At 41.1% G+C, this 25,714-nt stretch overlaps 1 long non-coding RNA gene across 1 annotated transcript; it reads left to right on the plus strand.

The window, feature by feature from the left end:
* Positions 1–13,766: 13,766 nt before the first annotated feature.
* On the plus strand, positions 13,767–23,715 carry LOC117873528. Its single transcript, XR_004644747.1, has 3 exons — positions 13,767–13,986; positions 18,286–18,645; positions 22,655–23,715. It is a non-coding gene; the product is annotated as an uncharacterized LOC117873528 (long non-coding RNA).
* The last annotated feature ends 1,999 nt before the right edge of the window (positions 23,716–25,714 follow it).

Here is a 25,714-nt window from a genome sequence, read left to right on the forward strand (position 1 = left end):
ATATGCATGAAATAGAAAATTGTTTATTTCTTAGTGGTAACCAGTAAACTACACATAGTACATATCACGAAATCTGCAGTACTGGTGTCCAAAGTAGGGCTCATAAGAATTCTGTTTTGTGAAAAAAAGACTGAGGTTTTTTAATTTGTTTTCATTCTGAGGCGGAACACAAAGGAGCTCTTTCGATTTTTTTTTTTATTGGTAGAAAACCACACAAAAGCTCCATTCCAGGATAGCCCTGAGCATAAGGCACTCATCTGAGATGTGGGAGACCACGTTCAAGACCTTGCCTGAGTGTGGCAGAACCTGAGTCCCTCATATTCCAAGTCCCCTAACCCCTGGGTTATTGGCTACTCTGGTCTCTCTTTCTTTCTCTCTCTCTCTTCCCTCAAAAAACCATCCTGGATCTGAGAAACCTTCCCAACAAAAATTTCATCAAACCAATACATTCCTGCCAATCATTTCAGTTTTGATGAACCAGCATTTTTTTGTTATGAGAAAAAGTTTCACCAAAAATTTTTTGACCGCTCCTACATACTAAGTTCATACCAGGTAGAAGGTCTGCACGAAACCTCAGATCTGTACAATCTAAACAGGAGCCACTGTTTAGAAGGACAAAGCACAGGAGGCAAGTCCCATCTTATCTCACATTTAGCCTGGAGATTTACACTGACTTATTTTTACATAAAAGAAAATTGTATGCATTAAGTCAACGTTCAACAGAGTTTACATTTATACATCACCATAACCTATTGATATCTTCATTTGTCAGATCATTTGGGGATCCATTTGAACTGAATTTGACAAGATGGCAAAAAAGGCATCTACAGCTACCAGGAAAATAAAATAGATGCAAATATGTAAATGTATTGAAGTATACTACAAATATAGTCAGTGAATTATATGTCCACTTCATTTTCTGTTATCTCAGCTGTCTCATATTCATCAGCACGTATATAAAAGAGAGAATACAAGACTGAATACAGTTGTGTGGTAAAGTTTCGTTGGTGTTAGTTTGAATGGCTACATTGTCCTGAATAAGGAATAAGACTGTTTGAATAACTGAATATTCAGTTCAGGTGTAGGTCTAAAAAATCAGGTCGACCCACCACAAAAATGATTTGAAATTTGCTGTGAATCAAAATGTCTAAAAAAAATTGTTTTGTGTCAACTGTAATGTTTCAACCTGAAACTAACCATTTTGTTTCAATATTTTAGTTTTTAAAACATTCAAAAAAATTTTTTTAATAAAAACATCATTCAGAAATGAAAAATGAAAAGATTTCATTCTGGAAAATGCCAAAAGAAACCATTTGACATTTCCACATTTTTTTCTTTTTCAGTTTGCAAAAAATCAACCCAAATTTTGATCAGTCCAAAACTGCATTTTTTGGTTAAAAGTTTTGAATAAATAATTTTGCCCTGGTCTAGGAGTGACATTAAGAGCAATTATGCAAATAATTACAAATGAGCATTAATAAAGCCTTTATAAAACATCACACATTACATGTTCTGTATATCCCACTTACCTAATGGAAAAACTAATAGAGAAATATTTTAGTTTTATTTTCTTTTATTGGGACTATATTCTGTAACCTTCTACCAGTAAAGACAGGGACAACAAGCTTAGCATCAAGCAGACAACTACACAAAACTCAGAGAGAGGGAAATCATAAGTTTAAGTTTAAAAAATATCTAAAATAGGTTTTCTATAAATAAAATTGTCACGATTTACAAGTTCAGTGTCTCAGGACATTCTAAGGCTAGAACCAACAACCAAGGACTTGCATCTGAAGAAGTGAGGTTCTTACCCACGAAAGCTTATGCTCCCAGTACTTCTGTTAGTCTCAAAGGTGCCACAGGACCCTCTGTTGCTTTTTACAGATTCAGACTAACACGGCTACCCCTCTGATACTTGAAACCAAGGACTGTATATCCCTTCTCTTATGGTATAAAGCTCCCACTTCTAGCTCTGCAAAGTTGCAAGATATTAAACCAAATCTTACCACTGAGCCATGACTCAATATTGACCAGCCTGGAATTCATTCTACTGTAACTGGAGGGTTGGAGTTGGAATTATATATTTGGGGAGAAAGAAGGAAACATTTCTCTGACAACTTGATTCTTTAAAATAAATGGTGGCTGTTTGAAGTTGGTCTGGAGTATGGAATGTTGGAATAAGTCCTGCTGGAGATGGACTACTAGTGGGCAGAATGTGGAGAAGATGGTCAAAACCGTATACTAAATATGATTTGTTATACATACTTATACACACATACAGCTGCATCTATGATCATTGATAATTAAAAAGTGTTTGTCTTAGCACCCTTTTTTATTTTTAGTGTAGGAGAGAGTAGCCGCACATACACATTCAGTTATTTTCACCTCTGCAGGCAAGTGGTGCCAATTGACAGTTACTAGAAATACTTTCTGGAAATTAAATTAATTTTAGCTGGTTTTACAAATTCACAAAACAAATTAATTTAGACTGAATATTTCCAGTTCTACAATAGATTAGATAAAATTAAACAGACTGAAAGGCAGACCCCGATCACACCCACTGTAATTAAAGATGCAAAACAGTTTCCATTGCAAACCCATTTTCATAAACTCTTAACTTTCCAAAACATTCGTCTTTTGGGCTGAGATGTCCCATGCTTGGTCTCAGCATGAAGGTGATTTTCTTTCAAAAGTCTGAATAAAACCCTTCAAGCAGGTTTTGGATAAAAAAAAAAAAACAAGTGGAAAGAAAAGCAGTGAAAATAAAATCCTACTGTAAAAAACCCTCAAAACAGCAAAACAAAACAAAACCTAATCCCTTGTTCTGACCAGAGTTACAGCCAAGAAGGCTGAAGTTTGAACTTCATCAAGGAAATAGTTGTGCTTTTGTCTGGCTTGGGAGAGTAATAAAATAGGCAGTTGTAATTAAAAGACACTTGGGGAGTATGTAGATGTAGGAGAGCCTAATTTAATAACCCCACACCTTTTTGACATCACATTCACACTCTTCCTGCTGGACTTCACTGGGACCTGGCAGTTATTAAGATCTCATTGTGAAGAGTCCCATATCAGAAGCTATTTGCAATGCACAACTTTTATTAGTCTTAAAAAGCCTGTGAACAATGCTGCATTTTTTGAGCACCAGCTACTGGCACCATGTTGATTGGCTAACTGTTTACATATATACAGCTATAGCACACTCTCATAACAGTAATCTTAGCTGGGCAAATTCAACCCTGATTCAAGTTTGTGTACTCCAGTGACTTTGGTGGAGTTAGTCTTACATACTTCACAGCTAAATCAGGCCCACAGGCTTATTCTTCTCAGTCTAGTGGTGCTTATCTGCTCACTCATCAGATACACAGCCATGCCTCAGTCCCCACCATCCTTATTCTGTGCCTATGTAGCAATTACACACCACTCAAATAGAGTTGCAAAATAAAATCTCCCCTTCTTGGGGCTGGTTAACTGATAGACTAATTAACTTCCAATACTTCCACCAGAAACCGGCTCCAATCTATACCTTTTCCATTGGCTTCCACAGTCCTCTAAGAAAGGGTCTGTAAATAGTCATCCTTTAATCCTTCCTAGCCACAAGAATACATAATCACTCCACTCAATTCCTGGCCCTTTAATCAGCTCCATAGTGTTGCCACCACTTAGTTTCACCATTTTCAATATTTGGAATTTTCCTTGAAGTCCCAGCTGCTGCATTCAAGAGATTTGCATGAGAATCTCAGCTTTTTGTTTTTTTCTTTTTTTTTTATGTAGTTTCTAGCCTTCATGGTTGCAGGCAAAATCTTGAAAATATGAAACAGATGCACCCTAAAGGCTCAGAACACAAAAAAGCAAATAAACAAAAGATGTATTATTTGGGGGTGAAAATCTCATGATGTTTAAATTTGGGGGGGTCTAGACTCATGATTTTTGAATGCATGGACTTTACAATACTGGCTTCCGGCAGTAGCCCCAGTCAGACTCCTTTATTAGGACACAGCTATAGCTGTTAGTTTTCAGCTAGCATGTATGTTTGCTCACTCACTCTCAGATGAGCCAATAGGGCCTGCTTTTATTTCCTGTCTCTTCTCCCAGCATGCCTAGCACTCAGGCTAGCCATGTGATCCATCATGTGACACCCCGCACCCACATCAAAATTACACTTCTCACAATCTTGGCCTTAAAGAATCTGAGGCCCTGTAAAAGGCATGCTGAGCAATGCTTGCCCTTAAAGAACCAGCATGCTCTATTACAGGGGGAGAAGGTTCAGATCCATAAAAGGTATTTAGGCTCCTAACTTCTATTGAAATCAGTGCAAGTAAAATCCTCCACAAAATCCAAACTACTTTACCGTCAGGTTCAGTAAAAAAAAATCACTGGTGTGAATAAGAGTGCAAGTACATTTACAGTGTCTGCATCATTTTTGCTGCATTCTACAATATTCTAAAAATTAGAGGCTTTCATTGAACAAAATGTGTATCTTTTTCAGCTGTGAATTTACAACCATCACAGTTTTAACAAATGTACTGATTCACTTTGAATCCAATTTTGCAGAAAACTGTCTTCAGACATCAATAGCACTATAAAATATGTCTGAGATTCCAATTTCCAATGTGACCAAGTTCATATTTCCATTCTAACTTAATTTTGCATTTCCTGTGTCTGTAATGTTAACTGTGTGCTCTTAACTTTGAATAAACATGGCTTTGCATTAGATTTCATGGGCCAGATTTGCCTATCAAATACCCTAGGCAGTGTGGTCTGTAGGATAGAGTAGTGCACATGGGGGCTCAGGAGAGCTGGATTCTATTCCTCATTCTACCATTGGCCTCCTGGGTAACCTTAGGCAAGTCATTCCCCATGTCTCAGTTTCCTCATCTGTAAAATGAGCATATTGATATTTACCATTTGAAAAGCGTTTTGAAATCTATTGATTAAAAATGCTATATAATACCTAAGTATTATTACTACTCTTGCCCACATCCAACCTGCAGGTATTCAAGATAAAACGTGCACCTGCAATCTCTGTTTTTCACAGGTAGATTTCCATATGTGCATACAAGCCAGATGTTGCACGCCCACTTAAAAGTATAGTTCTCTCTGTGTGTGTGTACATGTGTGTGCGATACCTACATGCAACACACATTGTGCAAAGACTATATATCTTGCTTTCATTGCCAAATTTTCAGACACACTTCATTTTATTAAAAATTGTTCTACATATATAGAATTGAAAACATAGAACCCAGTTCTGCCCTCAGACATATATGCACAACTACTTGCACGAATGTATCAGAGGGCAGAATCAAGCCCTTAGTAAAACACATCACAGGGCACATATAACTCACAAATGAGTAAAACAATCTTTATTGAGTCTGGGCTGGCTCTTCTTCTTCAGACCAGGCAAAACCAAATGCCTATGGACATCAGATGGGGTTATTTTTTAATAAGAAGTCCAGGATCCAAGCCCAGGATGTGTTATGTACAAATCAAATTTTGGATTGTTATTCTGGCTATAAATGGCTTTTTACCTTAAAATATCAGTTTAAATATAAGAACTCAAGAACACCTCCTGCTCCCTATGCTCTTCACAGTCATTTGAACTTGATGCTCCTTTTGTGTTCTTCCTCCATCCTCAGTTTTACACTTTTTGTCATGCTGTCCCCTATGCATGGTACACTTATCCTGGTTCCATCAACCAACCACGCTTGCCCTCTTCCTTCAGGCTTCCCCTCCATTAAGCCCTACTTCTTCCTGCAATCAATATTTCCTTCTTCTCATCACCAACAATCTCCACCAGCCTTGCTCATCTTAGCTGTTCCAGTGTCTTGTCTTTGTCTATCTTTCTTACTTAACCCACACATTTTTAAATATACAATATGTTAAAATATGTTTTTAAAGCACTGGATACTGTGCTGTATAAAGGATGGGTTCTACCACCCTTCCTCTCATTGAATAGTACCTTGCTCTTCAAATAGTCCCATTCATTCCTATGGGCCAAATTTTGCTGTCTTTTCTTACGTAGCATAGTATCTTAAAGTACATCTACTCGGCAATGACATACCCACAGCACCGAGTCTCTGAACCAGGTTCAATTGATTCGAGCTCATGGGGCTCAGGCTGCAGAGCTAAAAATTGCAGTGTAGACATTGGGGCTCAGTCTGGAGCCCGGGCTCTGAGACCCTCCCCTTTCGCAGGGTTTCAGCGTCTGGGCTCCAGACCCAAGCGTGAATGTCTATACTGTAATTCTTAGCCCTGCAGCCAAGCCCCACTACCCTGAGTCAGCTGGCCCAGGCTAACTGTGGCCATGCCACGGGTCTATTGTTGTAGTGTAGACGTCCCCTTATTCCATGGGTGTTTCCACAGATTTTGACGGGACTATTCATATAGTCAGGTGCTACTCAGCATTTGTAAGAGTAACAGAATCTGACCTAATAAAATAATCTATTTAATACATGTACAAAAATAAACAATACTGGTAACATAAAAGAATGTGCTAATGTTATTCAAATGTGAACCTTTACTAAATCTAACATTGAACCAAATCTAACACTGACATGTGCCTTTTCCTCTTTCAACAAACTTGGAAAATCTTTCCTATTTTGCATGAGCAGCATTAGCTTTAACTGGTATGTTTAAGGGGATATCATTATGATGCCGTGCAGTGAATGCTCAACAGAAAATACTTTTTGAAATACTTTGTGTCTGTTTTTCTATACGATATAACAGAGTAAAATGCAATAAACCATTTCTTTTAAAGATTTCTTCCCATGTCTAGTATAGTAACACATATAACCCATCAATGTTGAAACCATTCACAAGGAAACCTATTGAAAAGAATGGTACTGTTAAATAATCCGATGTCCAGTTCACCAAACCTAGATGTGGAAATGGCATTAGTTTAGCTGTTATAAACTAAATTTCTGTAAATGAAATGACAAGTTTAATTATTACCATCACTAATTTGCAATACACAGGAACCTGAAGTCAATGGCAATTTAGGGAGAGCAAGCAATGCAGGATCAGGCCTCAACATGTAAAGAAGATTAACATTTGAAACAGCCAGATTTGTTGAATTAATACATGCTCTGTGTGCCAAACCAAACCAGAGTAAAATAATGGAACTGCTTTCAAAAAGCACCTGTGAAAGGAACAGAGTAGTTAAAAGAGTGACACTGGAGATCCCACAATATTGTGTGTGTAATAGGTTTCCACTGTATTTTGAATAGTCTTATTAATTCCTTTGGAGAACAACTTGTAAAAGAATTATTCATTCTCTCTGTGCATACAGTTTGAGAATAATTCACTGCACTTTTCCAAATTATTTTCAAAGTGTATACATATAGGAAAGAATACAAAACTTTCCCCAGTCTATATCTGAAAGCTTGTCAGCACTCAGCACTAAGGCCTTTAATCCCAGGCTTTAAATAATTTAGGTAACACTTGATTACTCCATTGCTGGAACATCAAGCTCTGCAAAATCTGAGTCACACAATATTTGAGGTTGGGGTTGGGGTTTGGGACAGGGAGAGAAGAGAGAGAATACTTAGGGTGACCATATGTCCTGTTTTGGCCGGGACAGTCCCGTTTTTAAGCCCTGTCCCAGCCATCCCGACTTTTTTCCCAAAAGAAGACATTTGCCCCGTTTGCTCTTGCTGACTTGATCAGTTGGCAAGAGCAAATAGGACAAATGCCCACTTTTGTCAAAAAAGTGGGGAGCAGTACAGAGGGGGCAAGCAGAGATGCCAGCCCCCCACAGTGGGTAGGTAGGGCGGGGGAGGGAAGCAGCGTTCCAGCATACAAGGGTCCCCCCACAGGGTTTCAGCGACCAGGCAACAGCCTGGTGCAGGGGAGGAGGCAGAGTTCCAGTGTCCAGCAACAGCATGGCGGTGCGGGGGCCTCGGGCAAGCAGCTGTGGGTGTCCTGTTTTCTCTTTGAGAAATACAGGTACCCTAAGAATACTGTAAGCACTTAAATAAAATACAGGTCATGAGAACACAACATGCAATACAGTCTTGTATTTGCAATGTAAACTGTGGTAAATACCAGTGGGGGCTACATACCAAAGCATTCTTTATTCTTGTTTTCATTAACAAAGCCCTTAGTTAGGCGTTCCACAGCTCAGAATGTTACAGCCTATATACCATAAAGAATCATATTCATAAAGTTAAGGGGAAGCTTTTCATCAGATTCAGTTAGCTATTACTATTTAGTGCTTTTCCCCAGATATAGTGTGTACTGCTAAGAAAGAAAGAAAGAAAGAAAGAAAGAAAGAAAGAAAGAAAGAAAGAAAGAAAGAAAGAAAGAAAGAATCAAACAATCACCCATACAATATAGTCGGCAAACATTTAAAGCAGAATCTATCTTCTGTGTTGACATTTTTTTCCTCTTAAGAGAACAATTTCTTTTTCTCAGCTGATAGACAGGGGATTCAATATCTGCTTTCTCTGCTCATTTAGTAAATATAAACTAGTACAAATTGCTTTGTTTACTTAGATAAGTCTGTGCACTTAGACAAAACCCCAACTGTCTAGATAGAGAGGATTTTTCAGAAAAGTTCTCCATCCAAAAATGGTTAGTTTTATTCCAGTCACACTAAACTTACTTGTGCAAAGTTACTCGATTCCATTTTCAGGTGTTATATATTTGTGAACATATATATGTTAAGGCTGTGTATTATATGATAATATAGACATAGCTAATTACACAAAAACGCTGGCTTACTTGACAATAATTAAATTAATCTTGCAAAATTATCATAAATGAATAAAGAAAAAAAGCCCTCCCTCCTCCCCCAGAATTAAATAACCACCTATTCGGTATTAATACATCCTTTAAGATCACTCAGCACTCCATTGCCTCTGAATTCTTGTTTACACCTAGGAATAAATGTTGCCTCTTAAGCCTATGAGCTCCTCTTCAGCAAAGCTCACCATTTTAGCAATACACAGCACTAGAAATCGGGAACAGCCACCACCACCCTGCGGATTGCTCTCAGCAGAGTCAATCAGGGGCACATTCGACTCCCTCTCATACCATTTTGAAACAAGTCCTCAAACAGCTCCTGGCCTGACAACTCATCCATCAGCTTTAAAGCACAAGAGCAGCAGCACACCACAAGCAAACCTCTTCTCTCCTGCGCCATGTCCGGACTCGAGGCCCAGATGGGAAACAGGCTTCTCTTCCAAAAGCAATCCTATGCCTGTAAACCCAGGTCTTGGCAATCTGACCTCAAGCCAGCCTTACTTGCAACAAAGTCTCCATCCTCTTCGGAGCAAGAAGGAAAGGGAGAGTGAGAGGGAGGGTCCAGTCCTCTGGGCCTGATTTGAAACTTTGTTATGGCATTGGGGTGGGGGGGCGGAAGGGACACACCACTTTGGCCAGCGGAAAAGTGCCTATGGCTGCTTTGGCTTTGGGAGGGTCTGTTCAGGGTCTCCTTGTCTTCTTTTCTCTCCCACCCCCTCTCCTTGTTTCAAAAGGGGCCTCTGATCAGCGCTGATTAATAAGTGTTTTTTGTTGCGGCTGTGGTGAATAATAGAAGATGGCCGGTGACCCAACAAAGCCTAAACCTTGTGCTCCTTTATTGTGGCAAGCTGAGAAAGGGGCTTTAGGACAGAGACCCCAAGCACTGACCCGCACACATCCTGCGGCTTCCCTATTCATTCTCACAGCCGCACAGTCGCCCGGGGCTCCCATTGTTTGCCAGACAACAATGGAGAAAGTAAAGCTCCTTTCAGATGCCTCGCTGATGGTTTGCATTTAGGGAAACCCCATCCTGAACGTTTTCCTTGATGGCTGTTCAGATGGATTTGACGTCAACTTCGACGATTTCGGGGTTTATTCACAGTTCTCAGCAGTCCCTACGTGGAACCAGAGAACCAAACACCAAATACCTTTTCTGATTTTTTGTTTAACGTACGCACTTCTTTATTTTGCTGCTGTTGTTTCTTGCGAAGGACACTTTTATGTTCCTCGTCCCCAGCGACACTGCCAGGAAAATAGGGGCTTCCTTTATTTTTGGCAACTCGCTGTACTTTAATGTATATTGCATAGCACTGCAATCCCTAAAAATAGCTGCGTTCTAGCAGCGTCTCCTCAGGAGGGGCACCCGCTGGAGTACGGCTCCTTTCCAAAGGCAGAAGCTTGCAATTGCTCGGTGTGTTGCTGCTCTGATTAGGCAAACCTAGCTTTTGTCTCCTTCTGCTCCCGCAACCCAGGAGTTCGCAGCCAGCCACCAAGGAAGGCGTCCATAGTGCTTTCCCTGTGGGTCCTAAACCACAATTCTAATTCGCCCCCATGCCTTTAGCTGCACTCTACCCATGTGAGTAAATAACACATACAGGCTGTCAAGCCAAGACAACTAGCTGGATCAGGGGCTTCAGAGTTGGGGAGATTTAATTGGTTCCACTGACCTGTGGATATTTTTATTATTAATTTCTACTAATACATAGCCTCTACTTACACCTGTAACCAAAGGGCTGGAAGATTCTGGTAGCCTCGAGCTTGTTTTTGTTGTTCCTTGGGTTTCCTATGTTGGGGGATGGAGGGATTTCTGCTAAATAGCTAAGAATACGAAAAAAATGCCATGTCTTTCCTATTGGCTGAACAATTTTTAAATGCCCCATTGCTTTGCCAGGATGTTGACACATCCCTACAAAGATCTAGAAATGCATGGATTTGAAAGCAAGGGAGATGAGGGTCTGCCAGGATGACCTTTCAACACCATAAAGACAGAAGGGGGGACAACAATCTAGGCGTTATTAAGGATACTGAATATCAGAAGTAGGTCCATGGCCTTTGTCCTGTAAAAGATCCAATTGCAAATGCTTCAACAGTAAAACTCCAGCCTGGGAGAAAAATCCAAAAGGCCAAAGTCTTACGATTTGTTAGCTCCATTCAGGGAGAGAGCTCATAAAACCATTGGAGTTGTGTGTGGGTTTCCAGATGGTCCAATGGTTCAAATGCAGTAGACTTTCACCCATGGAGGCTTGTATTCAAAGTAGGCTTTGGTTCCAAGTGAAATGAATCTAGTAGTCTCGGGTCAGTCTTTAGTAGTAATTTGCCTATCTCCTGTAAAATTTAACATGAGAGGTGCAGAGTTGGCAGCTCTGCTCCGGACTGACCCAGAACTGAATTAGCAACGGGTGTGACAGACCCAGAGGGAGATGGAGGGTTTGCTAAACCCGACTGGACCGCAGCCTTTCAGTTTCATGACTACCAGATTCACTTAAAATGTTAAACGGGTTGGGGGGAGGTAAACCCTATTCTATTGTTCCCCTTCTACATTGATATGCTAATCCCTCTTGTGATGCCATAACAAAGAACACCTTGCACTTTTAAAAGACTTTTTTGTCCTGTCCAGAGAAGTTTATTATCAACTAATTAGCAACAACTTTCTTGCAAATGAGTTGGGTTACATTTTCATAAGCTTTGAACAAACATACTGGTCTGCGTTGTGGCAGGTGATAGACTTGCTAAGGAAAACAGAGCCCTACATCAGGAAATGAACCTTAATAATTAATGCGGGCTATATGTGGAGCCGCTATCTATGTAGCTTCTTCCAAGGCACTTGATTCAACATGCTTCCAGACTTGCAAGGACCAGGCTATGCACTCTACACAACAAAATCTTTGAAAAGGATGACTAGCCATTTTTTTTTCAAATGCAGGCCCTTATAGTATATTAGCATAACCTTTTAGGTGGTCCTGATTTACTCCAGTGGTAATCAGAACAAAAGGAAGGCACATTAAAATTAGGAATTCATACAAAATAAAACAGGGTTTAGACAGGCTAGGTTACAACTATCCATTTAAACCTATCGGGGTGAGAGGGTATATTTGAACTGATAGATAAGGAGAGAGATTTAGAATCTCTAAGCACATTTTTTCAACTGCATATTTATTCTACAGCCCTTCCACAGAACAAATTGGTCTCAACGTAATAGACTTGTTTAGATAAATGTTACACTTCTTTATAGATTTTTCGTATCATTTTAAGCACAGGATGATGCTATTTCCTTGTTTTAAAGATAAACGTGGAAAGCACCCCACGATTTTATTTTCGTATCGACGTAGTAAGTGCTAGCTGTTTACGTGGCGGGTTTAAGCGATTAAAACAACACATTCACGTTCCTCTGTCTACAGGTAAGTAGATTCTAAAACTTGTTACTATTGTGTGCAAATAATGTTCTGTTTCTTATCTCATCGCTCGTGTGTGGAAACTGAGATCCCTTTCTTCCTGGCCGCAACTCGGGTCACTCTCGGATTTATTCTGTGGATTGCACATGCCAGCTCCATACATGGAATTTTTGCTATTAACTATAGGCTGAAGAGAAGAGGGTATATGGAAGCTTGCAGGCCTTGGGGCCATTCTCGGGCAATGGGTGTTTGGGGTGCGGAAGACAAGCAGAGGGAGAGCACTGGCTGCTTTTGCAAACTCACCTTATTCTGTGCCAATGAATTCATCAAACGGAAAAAAACACTCCTTATCTCTCAGTCTATTTCTACTTCAAACGACTCCAGGTATTTAAAATACTAAAAGGGAATATAAAGTCTGATTGAAACTGAAAAATACATGAGGGGTGGAGGGCTTGAGAGGCGATGGATTAGATCCCTTCATTTCCTTTTGGTAATCCTAAACGCAGCTATCTCTGGCTCTCTAATCTCCTCTAGAGTCGGATTACAGCCCATTTGAGCAAGTGCAGTTGGAATTAGGAGATGACAGGGGTGCAAAGAAAATACAAAGGAAAACTTTTTATATAACCAAGATGTTGTGATCGCCCCGAAGGGTCAGCTCTAACCCTAGTGGCCAGTGTGCATGAAGAACAGGTTTGCGATACGACAGACAGACTGGCACGGGCTCTTCTGATTAACGTTTTCGATTGACAACGTTTACTCTTTATTGCATTACGTTAGACGTTTGGTTTCCAAGTGCGAGAGCACCCAAAATGTAAATGATTTTCTATTGATTTTAGCTTCTCAAAGCCAAGGACTACAGCTGAATCTCTTCAGCATATTTTATTTCTGACAGGACCTGCCAGCACTGGCGTTCTCAGCCTCAGCAACAGTTAGACGGTAACATACATGTAGCTGTAGAAGTAATCAACGTCATAAACTGACCAAAACGAATATTTATCGAATGACATAGTGTGTGTCTCTGAACAAATGAAATCCACATCAAATTACACTGGGTTGTGCGGGGTTGTTTAAACCATCTCTGATAGTTGATTGCAATTGAATATGCCACCAGGTATATTTAAGATTAAAGCTTTATTTTGAAAGGCTTGTAATCCTTTCCGAGAGATTTTGTTGATATAAGACTTCATTGGCAAGTGATTGTGGCTTGTACAGATCCGACCTTTCCAGGATGCAGGGTGCAGGTCTCCTAGCTGAGAAATGCTGCTCGTCAATTTATTGTGGAGTCTTTGCAGGCTCGCCGAGTATGAGCTCAAGTTCAGGAATTTATTAAAAAGGTTACAATTAGTGGTTCAATCGCCAAAGTTGGGGACGTGGTATTTTTATATTGGGCGAAATACATGATTTAATTATACTCCAAAAACAAATTAAGGACAGGCCTTCTACACAAATTGGAGGCAGCTAAATGCTCTTTTGTGCCCGCAGCCCTGGGGTTGTTAAAGAGGCTGCTGATGCATGAGAAGGAAAGTGACTGATTTAACTCATTGGGATTCAGGGAGCGACCTGCCCTCTTTTGAAAAAAAAAAAGTGGTGGGGGGGAGGGGGAGGAGGGGGAGACACACACAGAGTCTTGCTTTACTGAGCTGAGAGAGCTGCTGAATCCCAAGCAGAAACTATTAGAAGAGACACCGCATCGTGTCTCTTTCCTGCATTTAAACAATGAAAGAAATCCATTACTGCCAGCCGGCAGAGCGGTATTTTCATCCATTCTGAACCATGGAGAATAGGAGCAAACAAGTACTAAAGGCAAAGCAAACCCTACCTGGGATGAGGATTACTCACTTTAGCGCTGGCTGTAAGTACAAACCTCCTGCTGCAATTTTAGGGCGATGCTGCGAGGGGTGTTTTTGTTTTGTTTTTCCTTTTTTTTTTTTCCTTTCTTTCTTTTTTTTTTTTTTTAGGAGTCTGCTGCTTTGTACGTTCCTGAACCCAAGGTGGAAAGGAAAGGAAAGGAAAGGAAAGGAAAGGAAAGGAAAGGAAAGGAAAGCCCTGCGCTTTCTTTGGGCGGTTGGGGACGGACCACCCTGCACATGTTGGCCATTGCTGCTGCCGCAGTAGCTTAACACAGTGGAATGTCAGGTCGCATCGCAGTTTTAGGGGGGATTTGCTAGATCTATTTTCAACTGTGTTGGAAGGTCTTTTCTGGCCCGCGTGCAATTTTTTGTAAGGCAACGTGGTCGTGCTCTGAGTCTAGCCCCTTCGGCACATCGTGGGGGTCTGAGTCCATCCAGCTTGAAGGAATTCCGGGATCAAAATCGCTTTCCCGTTTTGCAAACGCCCTTGTGTTGGCCGGATTTGATTTCACTATCCTGAGATCAATACACCCGTTCTCCCCCCCACCTAATCGCCTTTTCTATGTGAGCGCGCCTGGGAAACCGGATCGGTTAGGGGAAAGCTTTTGAATCCGTGGGGGGAAAATGTAAGAGAATTCAGCCGGTCCATGCTTTCTTTGTGTGGTGCTGAAGCCGCGGAGCTGCTTTGTGCTTTGGCAGGAGAAAATGGCGAGTCCTATTGTGTTTAGGCCATTTTCTTCCGGTACAAGGGTCCCCCCCAAATCCTAAATACTTCAAGGCTCCTTTGAAAGAAGCCACCGACCCTATGAAGTGTGAATGGCTGCAGCACTGCTTTTTACCCCGCCGCCGGTACCGCGCGTTTGAGATTGCACCTATTTTCTTCTGAGAGCGCGAGGGGGCAATTGGTAGCCCAGGGCTCCGAAGCCACTTGCATTGAAATGGGAATTGCAGGCGCGTTTGCAGATGAGTTTCTTTGCATACAAGAAATTAGAAAGCGCGGGCAGTGTTTTATACTTGGGGGGGGGGGTTGTTTAATTGTCTTTATACGTTAAGCAAGAACACTGAATAACCCAGACGGGAAAAATTCAACTGGGAAAAGGGTGATCCGGCAATGAAATGGTCCTGAATGTCTCTTGCAACTTATTAAAGCTTTAAAAGTCTGTAGTTGTAATCAACTATTTTTAAACAGGAAAGGGATTTTTATATACCGATTGCATTGCGAGTTTCTGAGTAGTATTTTAGATTCTGAGTAATATTTTAGATTCGTGCATATTTTATGTCCGCTATAAAATATAAAGAAATGGTGGTTTTCCAATAACTTCAATTAAGGTTATATATGTTCGCTCCCTGAATCATAGTTGAAAATCACTTCTTAATTTCCACGTTAATCCGTTTAAAGAAATAGTTAAAGAGCCCTAGATTTGAAGAGTATCGTGCTTAATAGTCAACATTTCATTATGATTTTGAAGTATCGAACATCTGTCAGCTATTAAAAACAATAAATTATAAATAAATGCAAATTCCCCCACCTGTGTACAGTGTTCTGAATTGGAAAAAAAAATAGACTTCATTTTAAAAGTGCCCTGGAGAAACTTGCAGTTTACTTCGCCATTTGACAACAACTTCAAATGTATTATTGAGTTTGTGCAAATACACAGCGATTTACATTCTTTAAAATGTAGCATTCATCTCCCATCATGCAGATCAAAACCATGGACAGCGAACGGATATTAAACTAAAATGGGAAAGGAATATCACGCTAGAAAATATAGAGTAAAGCGACCACAGGATAATATTCAAAATACACACGTGAAAATAATAAGAAAACCAGCTGCTCTGTCTTTCTCAATACGTGTGGTTTCAATTTCTTGTAACAGTAAAGGTTTCAAAAACAAAAGATGAAGGAAGTGGCATTTCTAATTTTGCTGCATAGCAATCCGCCTTCTATTCTATTGAATTAGTATTTATAAGACTTTCAACCGTTGTTACCTGTTACGGAATTAAAAAAGATCAACCCACTCTGCATTTGTGTGCTTCTCTTACACGCAGAGACAAAAATAAATCTACAATTCAATTCTAATATCAGCTGAGTGACATTGGTGTAAATTAAATTGATTTTATCAGTGACCAGGTTCCAAAATTGGAAAAATTAAATGCCACTTTGACAGACAAGGATAATATGGAACAGAGCTATAAAACAGCTCTTTAAAAAATAATCTAGATATCGAAGGGCTGCTTTCCTCACCCCACTACATTATATCATAACATTTATTTTGCCTGACTGCGATACCGAAATTATTGAAACAATTGTTTGATGCAACGAGACTGGGGTGATGAGTCATCGAATTTATTCCATAGCAAATCTACAGCCATAGCTCTAAGGCAAATTTCCTTTTCGTTTTGATCATGCCTTTATTTGAGCTACCTTTTCAAACCCTTTTAAATCCTCCCAAACCAGTCAATGCAGAAATATGCACAGAAAGCTCTCAGGCACACTGGGGAGTTTCAATACATCCGAGTTTAGGAATGGCGAGTTATGGATGTACAGGCCTTACCTCGACCTACACGATTTATAAATACACTTTTCCTCTAAATCATTTAACTATAACATTCGATTTTGTTTTAAACAAGCATCCATTTGGGTGAGGCCTTGAGCGCATCTAGATTCTTTGGAATTTGGGTTGTTGCTTTGCTTTTAATATCTAAACAGAGTTACTCGATACACAAAAAGATAGCTATCTATAAATATCCTACTTCCAGTTTCTCTGAATAGGATCTCTGGATGACATGGATAGATCTAACCATTAAAAAAAAGTTTCTCCTAGTAATATGAAGAGAAGGTGTTTTATATAACCTGCTTAGGTTTGCTCAAACCCTGAATGTTTCAAAGGATATAGGTTAAGGCCATACTGGTTTCATTTGTGAGTCTGAATTTCAGATCACTGTTATTCAGGACAGCGTCTGTTTCGGTCTGATGAATCAGTCCGCTGGAGGATACGGGTAAGGGGTGGCTGTTCGGAATACAGAGAGTTTTAGGAGACTGACTGGATCAGAACTAGGTTGCAGTCTGCGGTGAAACGGTGGTTAACGCATGGGCTGTAGTGAGCTAGCCGATCCTGTTGTCAAACCACAGCGAATGACGCTATAAGCCCCAAAGCGGTGCCGCGGTGAAGGGGATCTCACTGAATTCAGCTATTTCCCGGGGAAGGGTTGAATGGGGTGAGGCTGGGATTAGGAACCACTTTGCTGCTGTCAATGTGCAGATTAAGGCGATACTGAGGCTGGGGGAGCTGCGCTGGGCTCGACCTTTCACCTCCCCCTCCGAAGTGGGAGAGTTTGCTGGCGAGAGAGCTGGTTTGTGGGGCTCGGGTGAGATTCTCTCGCCCTTGACGGCCCCGGGCTGAGCAGCTCAGGGCTGAGATCCTGCCGGGTTCGCTCTGGTTTCAAGGACACGGAGAGATGATCAGGACTTTGGGAGCCAACATCTGCCTGGCTGGTGACGTCAGCAGCCCCGTGTAATCCTCTTGTACTGAAGGCAGATGCCTTATTTGTTTGGCTGGAGAGCCATTAATCCCTAATTCGGGATCAGCAAGCGAGGGGGAAAGACCAGACCGCGCCACCCCCACCCCCAAAAAGCACCCAGCACCGAAGAGGACCCTCACCTCGCGTTCTCTGCGGGCTCCGGCGCTGCTAGGGGAAAAGCTTGAGCTCTCCGCAGGTTTGAACCTTTCTTTTTGTTTAGCTGGTTTTTCATTTTTTGGGGGGGGGGGGTAGAGGGGTTGTTATGGGGGAGTGCTCGGATTTTCCGGACGGAATTCGCGCTCGGCTCGTGTATTCTGAATGCACCTAAACTAGGGGGATCGAGGAGGGAACCTTTTGTTGCCTTTTTTTTTTTTTTTTTTTTTGGATGCCCGTTTGTGGCTGAGATTTGCGAGCTCTGGAAAGATCCTCTCTGACTCGAACGGTGTCGTCGACTGGAAAATTCGCTTTGCTTACATAGAAACTCAAATGCGGGGCTGCTCCCCCATCCTTCTCCTGGCCCCGGCTCTGGGCTCCGGGGAAAACTCCCGTCCTTCACTAGCTCTTCTGCCTGGCTGAAGGGGCAGCTCAGGAAACTCGATTTCTCCGTTTATCTCTCCCTATTCAGTGTATCCCCCCCACACACACACACACACACTTCTCCTGATCAGCCTCCCCTCTCCCCCTTTGTCATTTGCATACATTAGCCAGTGCTTTGCGGGCGGGCTGGAGCGCGATTCCCCCCCCCCCTTTCTAATTCTCGTGCTTTGTCTGTTTTCTAGGAGATCACACTCCGGATCTATGATGGTCAGGGCAGGAGCAGCGTCCCTACGTCCCGTACGCACAGAAGCTGGTGTGCAACTGAAATCCTTGGGAAACCAAACTCCTGGACCCACCCATTTCCGTTGCCAGAATGGAGCCGCGCTCGACTAAAGAAATAGCCCAATGTGCCTTCTCTCTCTCTCTTATCTCTCCCACTGAAGCTAAACTTCAGAGGTCACCGGTAGAGATCAACTTGCCCAGTTTTAGGGCACTGATCGCATTCAGACTGGGTAAAACGCTTTGCACAGCAACCCTCCTTGGCTCAGGGATGCCGTCCGAATCAGTCTGGATTTGATGCCCGTTAAAAGGGCAGTAAAAGCGTAGGTTGTTTTCCTTCCTTCCTGCACAGTAACTCTAGGCAGGCCAGATGGGCTGTCCGTAGCCTCCCGGGAACGGGCAAGTGCGATCGGGTTAATTTTCTCCGCTTTACAAAGAAAGATGACACCTCCTGCCCTTTCATTTTTCAGCGCTCCTCTTCCGAAAACCTTCCTAGCGGAGAGGAGCTGGAGATGCTGGGCCTGTCTCCGATGCACAGAGTGCCAAAGCCAGCGTGTGTGGTGGGGGGAGGGGCGCAAACCCTGCCTTAAAAAAATAAATTTGAGAAATCAAAATTAGAGCAAAACCAGATTCTCTATTTCAAGCGAAGAGAAAAAGGCTTGCCAAATTAGAGCAGCAGCTTAGGAAGCGGCACTCACACTTCACAGACCCCTGGCCCTTGGAAATAACAGATGGGCTAGGAAGACAACTCGGACATGACTAACCTTCAGCCCAGGCCTGGAGGACGAGCGGGTGGGGGAGGAGGGATCTACCTTCCTTGCAAAGATCAGTTGCTATTTTGTTTCCGGAGTGAAAGATGCGAGGCTCTGACTCTCCGTGTTCACAGCGGACCTTGATTTAATGTCATACAATTAAGGCACGCGGTGAATGCCAAGAGCGGAGCCTGAAGCCAGCATTGAAGATCTGACCATAGCACAAACCAACCCAAACACAACAGTAAAATAAAAACAGGCGAGACACAAGAAATAAAAGTCCACAGTCACTCACCTAAGAAAATCTAGACTGAATAGGAACGCACAGCTCGAATGGCTAAGTCCTTTGGGGAGGAAATGAACGCTGCCACTGGGTAAAGCTTTTGCAAGGGGCAGTTGTCCGGAGAAGGCTCTGTGGACTTGCTGGTTTATTATAGGCAATACAGCAGCAGTGCTTTAGCAGGAGAAGTAGGTTACTCGTTTGCTTCTCTGGGCTAAACAGTGTAAAGTCCATTAAAGAGACACATTATGTATTGTCATCCTCTTGCCAGGATCGTTTATTATGCAGCTTCCTGCCAACCGGCCAGAAGCATTAAACTAGGAATGCCCGATTGTTATTTTGTCCCCTTTGTGAGGCTTCTTGACATTCTAGTCTACCTGATTGGACTTGCAGTCCAAGTAACATGATACTGAAGAAATTAAAGAAGCCAAGCAATTCTAAACGTCAGAGGGCCTGGAGGAGAAGGTTTCACAGCTAGGGAAGCTTGAAAGGACAGAGAATCTGACTTCTGTTGAGATGCTTTGGGTGGAGGTCTTAAAATGTCCTACGCGTGAGAGTAGGGTAGTTAGACATGGGAGTGCTGGAGCTAGGGGGAGAAGCCAGGGCTCAGAATGTAACTCTTGCTGAATGTCTTTGTTTAGCCAGGCCTAAGCCTGCAGAGGAACAAAGGCGGGAGACAGACTCTGCTCAGGTCCCATCGGCAGCCGCCGGAGCCCGTCCGCTGTCCATGGTCCTGAAGGCAGCTCTTGCGCTTTATTCTCCTGCTCGGAACTGCAAGACTCCGGTTCACTCTGACGCTAACTAATTCGCATCAGGAAAATACATTCGATAGCGGGAGCCGGGCTGTACCAGCTCGCGCTTTGCGATCCAGATCAGTACTGGATACTCTGACCAGAAAAACAGTCGATTTGATCAGGGCTACTTTATTTTCCTCCTCCCACCCTTGAATCGTTTTACAATTGCGGACACAAGTATATTTCATTCACACAGGATCCGGGCTGTACCTGAAAGGCAACAGTGAAAAAGAAGGTGTGACTATCCCATACCTAACGTTTAGCAACAGAATTTTGTAAAGCAGGATTATTGTATTACCCATTCTGACATTAATCTAAAGCCCTCTAACCGCTTCCCCCAAAATAACAGGTATCAGGCACCATATTGATTGTCAAGCGGATAATAGAACTCAGAATGCGTCTGTCTACAAAATGCAACGTTACAGCGCCAGAATCTATTGATTCTTGGCGTTTGACAGAGGATGCCTGCCGCTGAGAAAGTGCATGCCTTTAAAATATGCCACTGCGGGAGAAAGGAACATTAAAATAAGCGATATAGGGTCTGCAAAATAACTGCAGCTAATGAAGGCTCAGGTATTTATAGGACACATTGCTACTTAATCTAGATTAATATATAGGGGCAGGAAAGCGGATTACCTCCCACACACTGCCTGTCTGAACATTAGCATGGCAGGGTACCGAGGGCGCAAGCACATGCTGCTGCTAATAGCAATAGAGGCGGATGATAACTTTTCACAGCACATTTAGTCATTTGCTAAGGAGATCAGGACACTCCCCAAACCCTGATCTCTTTTGCAGATGAGGTGAAAACTACCTTTTCCCGCTATTCTGGTCATTGGGGCCTCGGTCCTGGCGCAGTTGAAGTCAATGAATAAATTCCCATGAACTTCAGTGGGAACAGAAACCGGCTGCTGTCCGTGGTAGAAGCCGGTTAACTTTGGCATATTACGCCCCCCCCCCCCAGTTTAGCCTAATATATTTAAATAATTCAATAGGCCAACACAGCCACCTCCCGGCATTTAGGTGTAAATATAACAAACATAGGCACCATGAGCTGTTCTATGCTTTTAGAAGCAGAACAAGCATGTTAGAAGTGGACCCCTGATTCCGCAAGTCCTCACTCATGCGAAAGAAACCACTGGTTGCAGTGGGAGTTTTGCCTGAGTGAAGACTTCAGCTCGGGCCCATTACATTCACCACAACAGAGAACAATGACCTCCCTGCCTTTGCCCTCTCCGAAGCTTTTCACAACTGAACTCTCTTTGGGCTTTCTGACACAGATGAGTCAAAACTGACAGGTGCAGACCCTTTCCTGGGAGCTGATCGAACAAATGGAAGTTTTAATTTCGTGCCCACTTTTTCCTTTTTAAAAGCCCGAACTGTTAATGCTTTGAGACTGCATGACTTATGTTTACAATTCGTTGTAAACAGCTTTCCAGTATTTAAGAAAAATGTAATTCTTGGAACAATAAAATAACCATCCAGACCTACGCATCATTGTATATGTATATCTGAGAACATATACTATTTTGTTTAATCCATTAAAATCTAACACAAGTTCTAACTCTGTTCAGGAATAGATTCTAAATTTATAAGTTAACTAAGCAATATAAAAGCGTAGCTCTGAAACATTAAATTAATTGGTTTAAGGATTTCAAATGCTAGATTACCCCAGTGGTGAAACCTGCCTCTCTTTCGCATATGAATTAAGTAAGTCATATATACTATTAAATGTATACTGTGTAATACCAAATAGGGTATATACATGAAGTGTCAAATAAAAATGGGGAAGTATTTTAACCGACTCATTAATTGGGCAAGAGGAATCCTGATATTTTCTAAATGGTAATAATATAGTGATGGCAACTGGACAGTATGCTATGATCTAGAGGAACCATGAGCTCATAAAGAAATGTTCTATTAAAGGTTGAATAATTCCAAGTCTGATGATATTTTTGAATCCTTCAGAATACTGACAAATTCTCTCGTTTGAAAATAATCTCAGAGTTTACTATTTACCATCTTCTTTCCTCTTTCAAAAGTTCTGCTCTCAGCAGTTTTTACTCAGTGCAGCATAATGTCCTTTCCCAACTCAATGAAGGCTTCCCTGTGGGAGGCGAGCAGAGAGATTTGTCTTGGAGCCCCCTCTGCAGTCAGAAGCATTTAGATTCGTGTTTATTTGGTTAAAGTTAAAGCTTCTTGGAGAACAGTCATGTCCAGTGAACCACTCCTATTTTGTTTGAGTTGAAGCAAGGCTGCACCATCGGGAAAACGTATGCAGGCGTATATTTTCTTATTTCACTCTAGCTACCCAGAGCAGAAAACTTAAACCAATTCGGTACACTTCGTAGGTTAGTTAACTAGGTCATGGCACCCTCTATTGGCCAAAAGAGGAAGAACATCGATTTACAAATGTGTTCAATGACATCTAGGAAAAGAATCCGAAACTAAACATTACATAGTAACGTAATACTTTGAATAATCTTAAATACTTTGCAATTTAAAGGACTGAGAGATAAACCGGCCGCTTGGAACCTGAGGATTTCCCTCTATTGTCTTGAGGCCACAAAGCGGGATGGCGACTTCAGGGAGAAAAGGTGTTGCGGAGTTCTAAATTCTAGAACGTTTGGTTTGCAGACCAGTACCAAGCCCTCCAGAGACACTCAGGAGCATGGGACTGAGATTAAAGCCTGGGAGCTGAACAAAGTAAAACAGACGGAAGGCAAGATATTGCCCAGTTAGACAACTCAGGAGAGAGTTCCAGTGTTGACATTTTAAATGTGGCGTAGGATACCTGAAATTACACAGGTAAGTGGCGGGAAGACCAAAGAAAACTCTATCACAGAATTTGCCCTCTTGAATTTATTTAATCCTATCCTGAAATCCTCACGAATAGGATCCTCAGATTTCAAAGGGTGGAAGAAAGGGGGAATAAAGCATACTTTCAACCTACCAAAGACTAGTGTGTGACAATGGCTTTTACAGTCAGACAACGACCCAAAATAAAAGAGGGGTCCAACAAGAACTAGCAAAGGAATGACATAAGATTCATGTCCCAATCCCTGCTACACATACACAAACTTCATTGCTTCGATTGCATTATCGAGCTCTGCTGATGTCAATTTACTGCCATAAATAGTGATATAATACCAGGTTGTAAATTTGGATCTAAAAGAAATTAAGTCTATCTTAAACTATTGAGAGGTATAGTTAGAAGATAGTACAGTTGTGCTACAGCAATGTATTCTTTCACAAATTAAATATCTGACACGATTCCTTTTTAAAAAGCAGCACAGTTGGAAATAGGGGGAAGGAGAAGCTTGTTTTATAGTTACACTTCTTCAAATGTTCTATATAAATTGGTATATATGTACAGCTGTATTACTTGTATGTTTTGACTTACTAAATTATAATAGGATCATAAATACACTTGAATCATTTTCAAATAAAAGAATACAATGTAGTAATTATATCAGTATTGATGTAATGAAGTTCATTTATTGTTCACACTGATTTGAGGGACTAGTTTATAATAAATCCTCCAGAAATAAAATTTGATGTATTAAATTGTGTCAGTATGCAATGCTTAAATAATACTCACTTTAATGTAAACTAAGGTTTTACATGAAAATACTTAATATCTAATTTAACAATGTTAAATCAGTCCCTAGCAATTATACTTTTACAATTTTTTTTGCACTAGAAAATATCAAATTAACTATATTATTCATAAATTGGTAAACCTATTGTAAATTTCCATCAATCTCTAGGGAATGCAGCAGATAAATTTGGAAACAGAAAAGAAAAAATTGTATGCAAAGGTTTGTGCTAGGGCATTTCTCCCTCAGCAATTACAACTGAAACTTCTATGAAAATTACTTTGCAGTTATTTTAACAGAGAAAATAATTAGAATATGTAGGTCTTTTCTGCCTTTGATAATGTACACTAACAATAGTAAAATGTGTCATCACAGTACAGAACACTTCAGTGAAAGAGCTTTTTGCGCTGTTCTCCAAATGTATAACCCTCCTCAGGATAATATCCAGAGTTCACCAAACCTATAACAACACATTAATATGAAGGGATGTTTTGAACCCTTCTAAGTTCTATAATTAATTACACTATTAAAAGCACTCAGAGTGCAAGAGAGTCAATCAAGTCATTTTCAAAGAATGTACAGGTCACTACAAAATAGTTCTCACCCGCAAAGTGTGTTTTTCCCCTTAAAACTTAAAGAATTTTGTGCAGTAGGTTGGTTTCTTTGGGTCATATACTCCTTCTGCATTCAGTCCATACAACTGCCTTTAACTTCAGTGGGAGCTGTGGGTGTAAATTGAGGGGAGCATATATAGTGAACACAGTTAAAAGTGTATCCTTTACATTTTTACCATGTTTACTTAATGAGACTTAAGATACTCAGATATACTGGGTTAAATCCTGGCCCTATTGCAATAGATAGCAACACTCTTATTGACTTCACAGGGTCAGGAGTTCATCCTCAGTCCTTCCTCAGGCAGATGCCTCTTGAATTCTATGGGAATTTGTACAAATTAGGTGAAAAGCAAGTAAAAGTATCAAGATTTGGTCCTCAGTATTTAAAAAGAGAATTTAAAAAATGTAACCATTTTAAAAGATTCAAAGTTTTCCCACCCTTTGTTGTATACAATATCCCATATATCATCAGAGCAAATAGTCTGAGTTTAAAAGACAAAATACAAAATGAATAGCTTTATATAGGTCTCCCTGCCCTATTGTCTGCATTTTGAGCTGACGTTAAATATTAGATATTCTACTACACTTAAACTAAGAAATGCAAAGGCTGCAGATCAGAAATATTTCCATATCCTGGAAAAGTTGCCGAGGAACCTGAAACCTAGATCTATTGGGTTACAGGAAGGAAATGTTAGTCTTAGTGTTCTCAGCATAAAGTCTAAACAGTTTTTAACTGGTCCCCAAACATGCAGCTGCATCTGTTTGTGCACACAGCCCCCTGCAGTTAAGGCATGTAAAAGACCAGATTTAGAAATGCAATTTGGTAACTGTACATCTAACTACCTGGGTTTGAATATGCAAAACAGACACCTGCACATGACATAGAGACAAAAAAGTAATATTAAAAACAAAGCAGTTCATAACAGTAATAGATAGTATATCCCCCTGTCTTAGAATCTGATTCAGGAAAGCATTTAAGTACATGCTGCAAATTAAGCACATGCTTAAATCCAACTGATTTCAATTTAAGCATGTGATTAAGTGTTGTCCAGAGTATGGATGCTTTCCTCACTCATGACTGACATATCCGCAAAACACTTATGCATGTGCCTAGTCCCATTTTGTTGAATGGGGCAGTTCACAGGCATAAAGTTATTCACATGTAAAATAGTTGCTAAGAATGAGACCTACATTCTCATTATATACAGACCACTCTATAGCCAAGTACAGCCAATTCAATGTACCCCCACACAATAATGAATATAAACAAAAGACAACATTAATGCAACGTTAAGGTTGTGACCAAATTCATGGAAAACAGAGCTGGACAAGAAATGGTTTTCCCATCCTGTA

This window comes from Trachemys scripta, chromosome 2, assembly GCF_013100865.1.
Source record: "Trachemys scripta elegans isolate TJP31775 chromosome 2, CAS_Tse_1.0, whole genome shotgun sequence".
NCBI lineage: Eukaryota > Metazoa > Chordata > Testudines > Emydidae > Trachemys > Trachemys scripta.